The following is a 10,578-nucleotide window of genomic DNA, read 5'->3' on the forward strand; positions in this document are numbered from 1 at the left end:
AAGAATGTTTGCAACGTGCAACGAAATGAGAAGTAGTTCCACTGGATGAATGCTGGCGTAGTACCTTGCACAAATACACCTGTTTCATTCAGGGTTTTGATATGTTAATGATCCCCTCCAACAAAACGTGCCGGTTGTAACACTGATGACTCTTCTTACAACCACTTACGTACAATTGACAGTTAATATTGTTCACATTACGCCTATTCAGTGGAACTCTACATGCATTCCTCATATCTAACATTTGACCTCCATCCCTCTACTCTTTCAAAATTAACATGGCATTTCTAAACATTTTCTACGTTCTATCTTCGCACTTTGCCCTCATTTATCTCCCACCCTGTATACGGTCTGAAACTATGCACCATCTTTTTGTCTGTTTCTTTTGGTGCTGAATCCAGTACCAGCAATCATTTTCAGCAATTGAATTCACAAAATCGGAATGGTCCTTTGTCAGTTGTCACTTGTTTTAAATTGATTGTTAAGAGGGTTAGAGAACGTTTCATATCAAATTTATTTTAATAATGAGTTACTGAATTAAAAGATGTTTTAGTTATATGGCAATGAAGACTATAAAGAAAAACACAAATATAGAGAACAATTAAATATTTAAAAATGGTTTCTTGTTGATCATATAATTGAGATAGAAGTAGCTTGGCAGGTTTTTTTTTTTGTCGTAAGGATTCCTGATGTATTCTTGTAGCTACAGCACTACTTTCAAATAAATTTGACACCTTTTGATAAATCTAAAACGATTGATAATTCTTCGTACTTAAATGGGCGGGGAAAATTTTGCATCGTATTTTCAAGAACAACAACAACAAAAAAAAAAAAATCATTTGTATGTAAATGATTCGATCAGGATCAAATTTACTATGATGTTAACTTCGACCAGCTATATAAGCTTATGAAATATTATGTTATGGAGACTTAGAGTTTCTCAGTTATAGATAATTAAACTTCGCGTCATGTATTCCAAAACAAAAATCCATACACTAAACTCAACCGAAAGGAACAAAACTAGACATAATGGTAGATTTTGACTTGTTAATTAGTGTGTGTGAAATGTTACATTGTGCAAGGTTTCGGTTCCCAGAACTATACACAATCGAATCTCTAAATTATTGGATGTAGCACAAACAAAATAAATACCCTTTAGGCCAGTCTGGGATAGAAAAAATAAAAATTAAATGAAAGACGATCGTTTACGTTATTTCATTTATTTCTGCTTTCTTTTTCATTTAACCGCGAACATTATCAATTTTACGAAGAAATTAGTAAATTGAAATCACACACAAACCCTGTAGGCTGCAGAAGGTCAATTAACATTTGATAAATTTAAGAATACTGGGAATGAATAATTGAAGAATTGGGAGAATGAGCATTGAGTAAGGTAAGGGATAACCTCAGAAACCTACAGGCAGCGGGTTACGTACTACAAAGCTTGAAATAAATCAAAGAACCCTTTGCATCAGACATATTATCGCTGTGCCCTTAAAAACTGCTATGTATAAAATTTTAAACTGTAAACAAATGCATTGTTTGTTAGGAGGCAGGGCAAAAATCAGATAATGTGCATCTACTGGACGCTCATTATTGATATCAAAACATAAAATCAGGTACTTGTCTTGGGAACACTTAGCGGAAATTAAGCATTTTTTCTTAACCGCAGCATCACATTGCGGGTTTTGTTTTATGACGTGATTACCCAATAAATGAACTATATTACATAAGAGATGTACTCTACTTCAAACCGCTTATATATCTGTAAAAAATATCCCAATTTGAGTAAGAACTTCATATGGTAGTTTTTGAAGGCGCAGCGACAATTGGGTCAGCGTGATACCTAAACTTTACTCACCCTTAACCGCTTTACATTTTTTAAATAGAAGTGAAAGTTGCTTTGCGGATAATGAATCTTAATTTCGAATAGAAATTTAAACATAAAAAAGCAAAAAGAAATAGTCTAATACTGGTAACCATGTTGATATTAGTTTGTTATTCATGTTTAGTTATTTATTGTGTGAGTAGTGCAGTATCTTAAGTTGTACAGTATTGTACAGGTTCTCTGATGTACACCAGAGTTGGCGTGGGTCAATGAAAACTTGACCCACGACCCACTGACCCACCACCCACCGTGACCCACGGTGACCCACGACCCACCACCCACCATGACCCACTGTGACCCACCATGACCCACCACCCACGGTGACCCACTCTGTCCCACCACTCACGGTGACCCACTCTGTCCCACCACCCTCCGTGACCCACCACCGACGGTGACCCACTCTGACCCACCACCCACCATAAACCACTCTCATCCACTTTGACCTACTCTGACTCACCAAAATCCATCGTCATCAACTCTGAACACGATCCACGGCCTCTTCTGAACTGACTAAAGAGTTTACAGTTGTAATAAAACAAGACTGTGAAATTGTCACTAATCGGAGTTTAAATTTCTAGTCAATCGCTCAAGCACCACTCTGTTACAATAACAGTGGATCTGACCTTTACGATATAAACTGGTAAAGTGTTTGTCAGTGAGGAAATTGAATCAGTTCGAGGTGGGGGGAAATTAGTGTGTGCCTAAAATATACTTGTACCAAGAGAGTATTCTTTCAAGTGTTAATTTCTGAACGCATTCCACAAGAAACTTCTATTCGCAGGAAAATATCCCTGTACAATATGGAAAAGATTGTGGTTTCTCAGTTCACAGTATTTTTCTCACAAAAGACTTGAAAAATCAGTTGTTCATAGGGTATAAAGGTGCTCGGATACCCTCTGTGAGAGCGTCTCCATAAAGTATGCTCATAATTGTAATTTGTGTAATAACACCACGTTAAATTCAAGTTACAAATATGCATAATTGCAATTGTTATGAATATTTATTCAAAGTAGTTTACCTAAAGCAAAGAAGAGACTTACTAAAAATTAGGTATAAAGTTGAATAACACAAATAAGCCATTAGTAATACAAGTAAACATTTTCCGTAACTGGTAATTTTCCACCTTAAAACAAATCTGAAATCAGATTTATTTCCTGTTGGTAACTTTTTGGCGGTAAATCATCCGCAGTGGAATAATGTCCATCCTTCAGCCAAGAAATAACTAGCTCGTCTACTTTGAGCTTGTCTAGCTGTGGGCCATTAACATTAATGAGCAACAAGTTAGACAATGTTTGAGCACTTAGTGTATTTCTAATATCAGTTATCTGTAAATTCATAAGGGGAAATCAACGTTCGCACTCTGTCGTGGAAATTGATAATATTTCTACCCGATTTCTGCAACTTCTCATCGACAATCTGCTTGTTAGACTTAAGTCTGATAACGATTTTTCTTGGTCAGGTTTGAAATACTCAGCAAAAAATATCATCTCTCTATCACCATACAACATCTTTTCCATATCGACCATGTCAGTTGGCAATGTCGACCCATGTAGAACAGAAACTTCATCTACCAGCCTTCGATAGGGAATCTTGTGAATAAATTATCAATTAAAGCCTGATAAACTGATGATTTCTTATTTGTTCATAAATTTAATTTTTGTAATTACACATGAAGGTTTGATACCATTACCAAGTTCCCTCCCCGTCTAGAAAGCGAAAGGGAACGAGGTTCCTGGAAAGTGTTCAGAGGTGAATGGGAATTTCCCTCCTTCTTCAACTTCAATTATCACACTGCTGTTTGCCATGTGCCAAATTACGATGAATTTCAATTAAATTATCATAGTATAATTATTTCCTTGTTGAATTATCAATACTTTTCAGTGGAAAAAAGGATGAAATTTCAAAGTTCCAAATTAAAGTAAGTAGACCAACGTAAAGGAAGAAAAAGTGTAAAATTTTCCATACAATTATGCGTACAATCCAAACTTAAAATTTCCGTGTAATTAAGCTTACAGTACAAATTTTATGCCTATTTTTCTCAAAACTTTATGGGTTGATTGTCCTGTGCTGTAAGCGCTCCATATAATAAACATAAACTTCAGCAATTATTATAGCAGAAAGCAATGGATATATGAAACCAAGCACTGTATTTTTTGTTTCTATTTTTTTTTCTTAAATAACATCGATCGATTTCGATCATTTTTACAAACCAACTAGGGATGCGCACGAGACGAGTCGAGACAGGAATTTCCTGACAAAATTCGAGTCGAGACATGGCTCTTCCAATAGAGAAATATACATTTTTCGAGTCGAGACATAACTTTTACAGCACATTTTCGAGACGAGACAGCCACAAATCCTGTCTCGTGCGCATCCCTAAAACCAACTCACTACCAATTTTCCATATATAGAAAGTGCCCCCCCCCCACATAAAGGAGAATTTTAAAATTCCTAGGGCACACACTGTTTATTTTCAATAAAGAGTTAATACACTGAATTTCATCTTCGTAAGTTTAACGGTTTGCGAGATACTAATTTTTTTCCCCGCAAAAATTCGAATCCTCACTACCTCCTTAGGATATTATGCATTATAATAAAAGCAATATAACATCCCAATTTGGATTAAGGCCTAACTATATACCAAAAGTAATTTCATTTCACTTTGCAATTTGTCCGTGATGATCAGGCACACATAGTTACATTCAATTTTTTTTTATAATAATTTATATATTACAGTGATTCAAAAATGTATTTTTTCCTGTAGTTAGCTCTAAAAACTTACAGGTCTCGAAAGCCAAGTAATAGTATAAGTCCTATTGCTATTATTACTATTAAAAGTATCAATATCGAAAAGTGCCTGAAGTTCTTTTTTCACTTGGTTAGATTTACTCACCTCAGGTAGGTAGACAGAAACAAGTAAGAAAGAAAGGGATATGAAAGTCTTGAAAGTAAAACGGAGACAAATTTTCCAGTCCTCAGAAGATACTGTCTACAATGCAGTGAGCAGAGAGGGTCGGTAGATCATACTGAGTCGGTGGGTAAAAGTGGGTCTCGGTGGGTGGTAGGTCGCAGTGGGTCATGGTGGGTGGTGGGTCGCAGTGGGTCACGGTGGGTGGTGGGTCACAGTGGGTCATGGTGGGTGGTGGGTCGCAGTGGGTCACGGTGGGTGGTGGGTCACAGTGGGTCATGGCGGGTGGTGGGTCACATGCTGTTGACCCACGACCCACTGACCCACCCAGAAAACTTGACCCACTTGATTCACTGACCCACCGACCCACTGACCCACTCCATCTCTGATGTACACATGAGAAACTTCTTGGACTAGTATTTAATAGATTGACCGTAGAGGCATGACAGAATGGCCGTCCAGATCATGCGACCTAATGTCAGGTTTTTTTTTTTTCACTTTGAGTTGTAGAAAAAGATAACAGATTTTGCTCATATACAGAAAGACCTGCATTAGTTACAACAGTTAGTTACAACAGTTGATAAAGTTGATTCAAGTGAGACATGCTAGTTGAAAGGTCAACTTTTAAAGTTTAGTTATACGCAGTGTTTTTTTCACTTTCTACTGCCAAGAGTCAGCTGCGAGTAGTTAAGAGTCTTCACCCTGGCGAAATTAAAATACCTCTAATTTTACAGTAATTATGTGATATCTTCAAATAGATAAAAGATAATCGAAATGTGGAACAAGAGCGCCCTAGACAATATTATTTTACATGAGATACCGTTATCACGACTCACTTATCTGCTTTCGATTTCGAGCCATTCGCGTTTCTAAACAGCTGAAAACGGAAAGCCACTAGGTGACTTGTGATAACGGTACCTCACGCAAAATAATATTGTCTAGGGCGCTCTTGTTCCAATTCTCAATTATCTTTTATCTATTTGAAGATATCACATAATTACTGTAAAATTAGCGGTATTTTAATTTCGCCGGGATGAAGACTCTTAAGGAAAAGACTGATATTGACCGCAACATGCTAGAAAAGATTTGGCAGGAGATACACTATCGACTTGATGTGTTCCGTGTTACGTGAAGTGTTTATATAGAACACTTGTTATATGTTTGAAGAAACCTTTGACAGTTTACCTTTCTCAGCGCATGTCTCACAATAACATATTTTATTAGGTTTCACAGAATAAATTTCTGAAATCGGGTCCATCATTTGACTTGTTTTGTATAGTGGGCAGTAACAGGCGCAGAATTTTAGTAATTTAGGTGCAGGTTATGGGTGGATTAGGTAGAATAACATAAAAAAACACTAACATTTAAGTAGTAAATACGTTTATAAACATGTCAAAGAAAGAGCTCCTTCGTGGCTAAGCGGTTGGCGTACGCGCCTTTGGTGTGGGAGACCCGGGTTCGATTCCCCGCGGGAGATCATGTGGTTCGGATCCCGCGTTAATCAGTAGATCCCGTCTCATATAGCCTCGCTACTGAAAAGGACGTTAAAACCAATTCAACTCAACGTTAAAGAAACTGCACATATGTATATATGTACTTGTAAACCATGAATGCATTGAAGGAAATATTTGGGAAAATGTAAGTATGTATAAGAGTGCATGTTTCACTATGTAAACTATTCAAGCACAAACTCAAAATATTCAAAACTGATTGAATTGTAAGGAAAATGAAGACAGCAGTCTGTATGGGTGCAGCTGCATCCACTTTACCCACAGTGCGGCCGCCCCTGGTAATGAGTAACTCGATGATTGAAGAATGTCAATATCGAGGAAAATGGTTTTTCAATCGGAACTAATGTTATCCACGAGACAAGAGGAGACAGAATTTTAGTTACGATACAAGACAGAGACCTTCCATGGAAACATACAGTTTCTGAGACTTAGTATCACGTTCACGACACTTTTCCAGACGAGGCGGTCTCAGTTGTTGTCCCCGTAAACAACTTTATTCCGTACAAACTTCGTAAAGAAATATGAAATAAAAAGTTCATTTTGTTTTCAAACTCTTGGAAAAGAAAACTTTTATGTCGCACCATGTATTTATTAGGGCGACATGCATTATGCCGCATGAACAAACAACTGAAATAAAATAGCAACGTTATTCTATTTTAATTATCATTTTAAAGTTGTTGCAGTAGTATTAAAAATTGTTAATGTCATTTTTATACAGCAGCGTACATAATGGAAATGTCACTAGCTTGTTCCTTGTTCATGATTCATTACGTAATAAAATGATGAGAGAAAACGGCTCAATGAACATCTATAAATCAAATACTCTGTGCTGAAAGTCGCTTGATAATGAGTTTTTATCAACAAAAAAAAAAAAAAAAAAAAAAAAAAAAAAAAAAAAAAAAATGAAAATAATGAAAACATGAGTCGTAAAATCACAACATTGTTTAACCTCTTATTTTATGTAATATATGAATATATTAATCTTGATTTATACTATTTGATGCAAACTTTTACAATGTTATTGCTTCTATCCAACGTTAAATATTTTAAATTTTTATATTTAAGATTAAATATTTTCAGAAATACAAATATAAAAATAATATATTTTTCTTCTTCTTCTTCTTCTACACTGTAAAAAATAATTTGTTAAATTTGGGAAACTGTTTCTTATCTGTGCACCGAGACAATATTTTCTTAAAAATGAGATTTGGCAATTCTCATTCATAAGGAAAGTAACAGTATATTTTCTCGTCTCGCCTTATACAATCTAATCTGTTTTTCTTGATTTCTCATTAATGAGAATTCCAAACTTATTTCTAAGAAAGGACCTTCTCGGTGCACAGATAAGAAACAGTTTCTCAGATATAAGAAAGTATTTTTAATAGTGTACTGCTAACCTTATTGATAAAGAAAAGAACAACTCAGTTGAGAGTAACAGTGATATGCAAACTGAGGCCGCGGTGGCTCAATGATGCCGTGCTCGCTGGTCTAGTTGGCTAGCACGTGCACCTTTAGTGTACAGGGTCCCGGGTTCGATTCCCGGTGGGAGAGCCTTTGGAATTTTAGCTGTCCTCGATGTTTGTGTGTTCGTGTCCCTGTAGGGTGGTCCTTATTTCTCAAGTTGTGTATATCTGAGACCGCACCCCTTAATCTTTTTCCTTTTAATGAGAAAAGTGTTACCTGTAAATTTGAGTTCGTTATGACAACGATAAATGGTGCCGCAAAGACATTTTAATCTTTATAGAAATGATTTAGAAAACAGTAGTTTCCTATGTTGCTCAATAGATGGCAATATATGCACAGACTTAGATTATTCTACTTAATCCCATTTCTTAACTAATTTGGAGCAGATTTATGAACAAAATTAAATTGGAAATAATAAATAAATGTCAAAAAATTATTTTTTGTGACCGTTCACAGCTAAATCGTTCTCCCCTTTGTTCTTAATTACAACTGTTATTGCAAATAAAATAATTTTAGACTACTTGTAACATGTATTTGAATTATTCTGGTTTGCGTTTATATCATATATTATATAGCAATATATCTTTTGATATGATTGCTATTTTTAGCGAATTGAAGTTTCATTGTCGGTCTTGTATCATCACATGTGATTAAATGAACAAAGTGATCATTATGTGTTCGGTGTCTAGTGAAATCAGTTATCGTAGTGGTATTTACCTCGTTGGTAATATGAGTGAACAGATATTGGGTTGTAAGTTACTGTCCAACAGACAAGTACTTGGTACATTCTTTTATAAGATACGAATGTGAAATTACCTTTAAGAGAGAATGCTCGGTTAGTAATTTGTGAAACAGAAATGTTTTGGCCTAAAGCAAGAATACCGATCAAGGATACTCACCACAGCACAGAAAATACAATTTCAATGGAAGGAGTAGATTCTGATGAGATAATGACAGGATCTTCGAGAAGAAGAGGGAAAGTACGTTTTATTACTCCACGACTCGTTGCGGCTTTTGATCACGATAAATTGATTGATGAGCTCCATGTGCATATTAATTGCAACAGCAGAGACATTGGAACATAACTTCTTCTAATACTGGACGTATTAATGGAGCTTGTATTCTTCTTGAACAAAAATTGGAAAAAGACCTTTTATATCTTCTGTGTAGGCATCACATTTTTGAATTGATATTAAAGTGTGTATTTGAAGAGTGTGTTTCAGTTTCTCCCGGTCCAGAGGTGCCAATGTTTAAAAGTTTCCAGAAAGAGTGGCCGAGATTTCAACACAACAATTTTGTTACATGAATTTCTAATCGAAGTGTTAATTCAGTTCTTTGCAATATGAAGAAAGATAAGCTAGTTTTTACTGTTCAAAATTTGGAAATGCAGAGAAGATTACAGAGAACTTTTGGAGCTTACAGTAATTTTTCTAAGAAGTAAGCCTCCTGGATGTATTTCTTTCCATTTCCCTGGAGCTGTACATCAGGCAAGGTGGATGGGAAAAACCTTATGATGTTTAAAAATATTTCTTTAGTAATCAGTTTAAATTAAATGAGCGGGAAGAAGAAGGACTGCGTCAAGTGTGCATTTTTCCTGTTTTAAAAGCTTCGTTTACTTGGTTTTCTTGTCCCAGTGCATCTCGTTCACCACATCAAGATTTACAACTTTTGAAGAGCCTTCAAACGTACAAACTCATAAACTCTGATGTCTCGAGAGTGGCTTTATTGAAGTTTTCCTAACATCTTTGGTACCTCTCAGAGGAGTGTGAGCACTTTTATTTTTTGACGAGAATGTCAATAATGAACAAAACACAAAATAGCAGAAAAATTTTAAAATAGTGACAGTTCATTTGAAACGATGAAGCGATTAGAACTGCGCGCTAATGAAATAGATGATATTGAAGAAAAAGAAATTGCTGATTTTGTGATAGGAAACACCAAGAAGTTCTTCGAAAGGTTTCGGATTTCTACAGGTTTTCTAGATCTTGATCCGGTTTGTTGGTCGACAAATGATGAATTTATTTTCGGGAAAAAAGTAGTTGATAAGCTGCATGTTACAAATCACACTGCGGAAAGAGCGTAAAGTTAATGGAAAATCAGAATGCAGTTCTAACTAAAAATGAAGAACAGAAACAATTCCTTTTGTAAGTGGTGAAAGATTATAGAAACTTGTTTCCAGGATGTGGAAAATCTACCTTGCGTAAAAACTAAATTATCATTAAGTCGATCTACAATTCAAATACATATTTTTTTCTTCATTTTTTTGGAATATCAGCCATTATCAATTAATTTTTTACTTGTATTTATTAGCTGATTGATTTCTCTCATGTAAATTTTACTAACGAAGCAAGTGACATGAGAAACAAATCCAAATATCTTTTCCACAGTGGTTCATAACACTGTGCATTACCATCCATAAGTACTATATATATAGACGATGATCATGATGCTTGTAGCTTGTTGCCTGATAACCAACCGACTGTATTTGAAACTCAGTCAATTCTGAATTACAGAGGAAAGCCTTATATTGTCCTATTTACATTTGTGATAATTATTATACGTTTATTGACAAATAGTAAATCAAGTGCCACTGAAATTCAAATGGATTTCTTTTTACAGAAAACAACTGCTTTGCGGCACGGGTTAACGTTGATGGATTTTTGTGAAATTTTGTGTATGATGTTTCTATTACCAAAGGAAAAGAAATAGGGGGTGCGGCGGAAGAAATTCGAAAATTTATTTTTTCCCATATACCTAAGGACCACCCTAGTGTCCCTGTTCTTATTGGTTAGTGGAAGAACGAAAAT

Source organism: Thermobia domestica, chromosome 2 (genome assembly GCF_964235325.1).
Source record: "Thermobia domestica chromosome 2, izTheDome1.hap1.1, whole genome shotgun sequence".
Classification (NCBI taxonomy): domain Eukaryota; kingdom Metazoa; phylum Arthropoda; class Insecta; order Zygentoma; family Lepismatidae; genus Thermobia; species Thermobia domestica.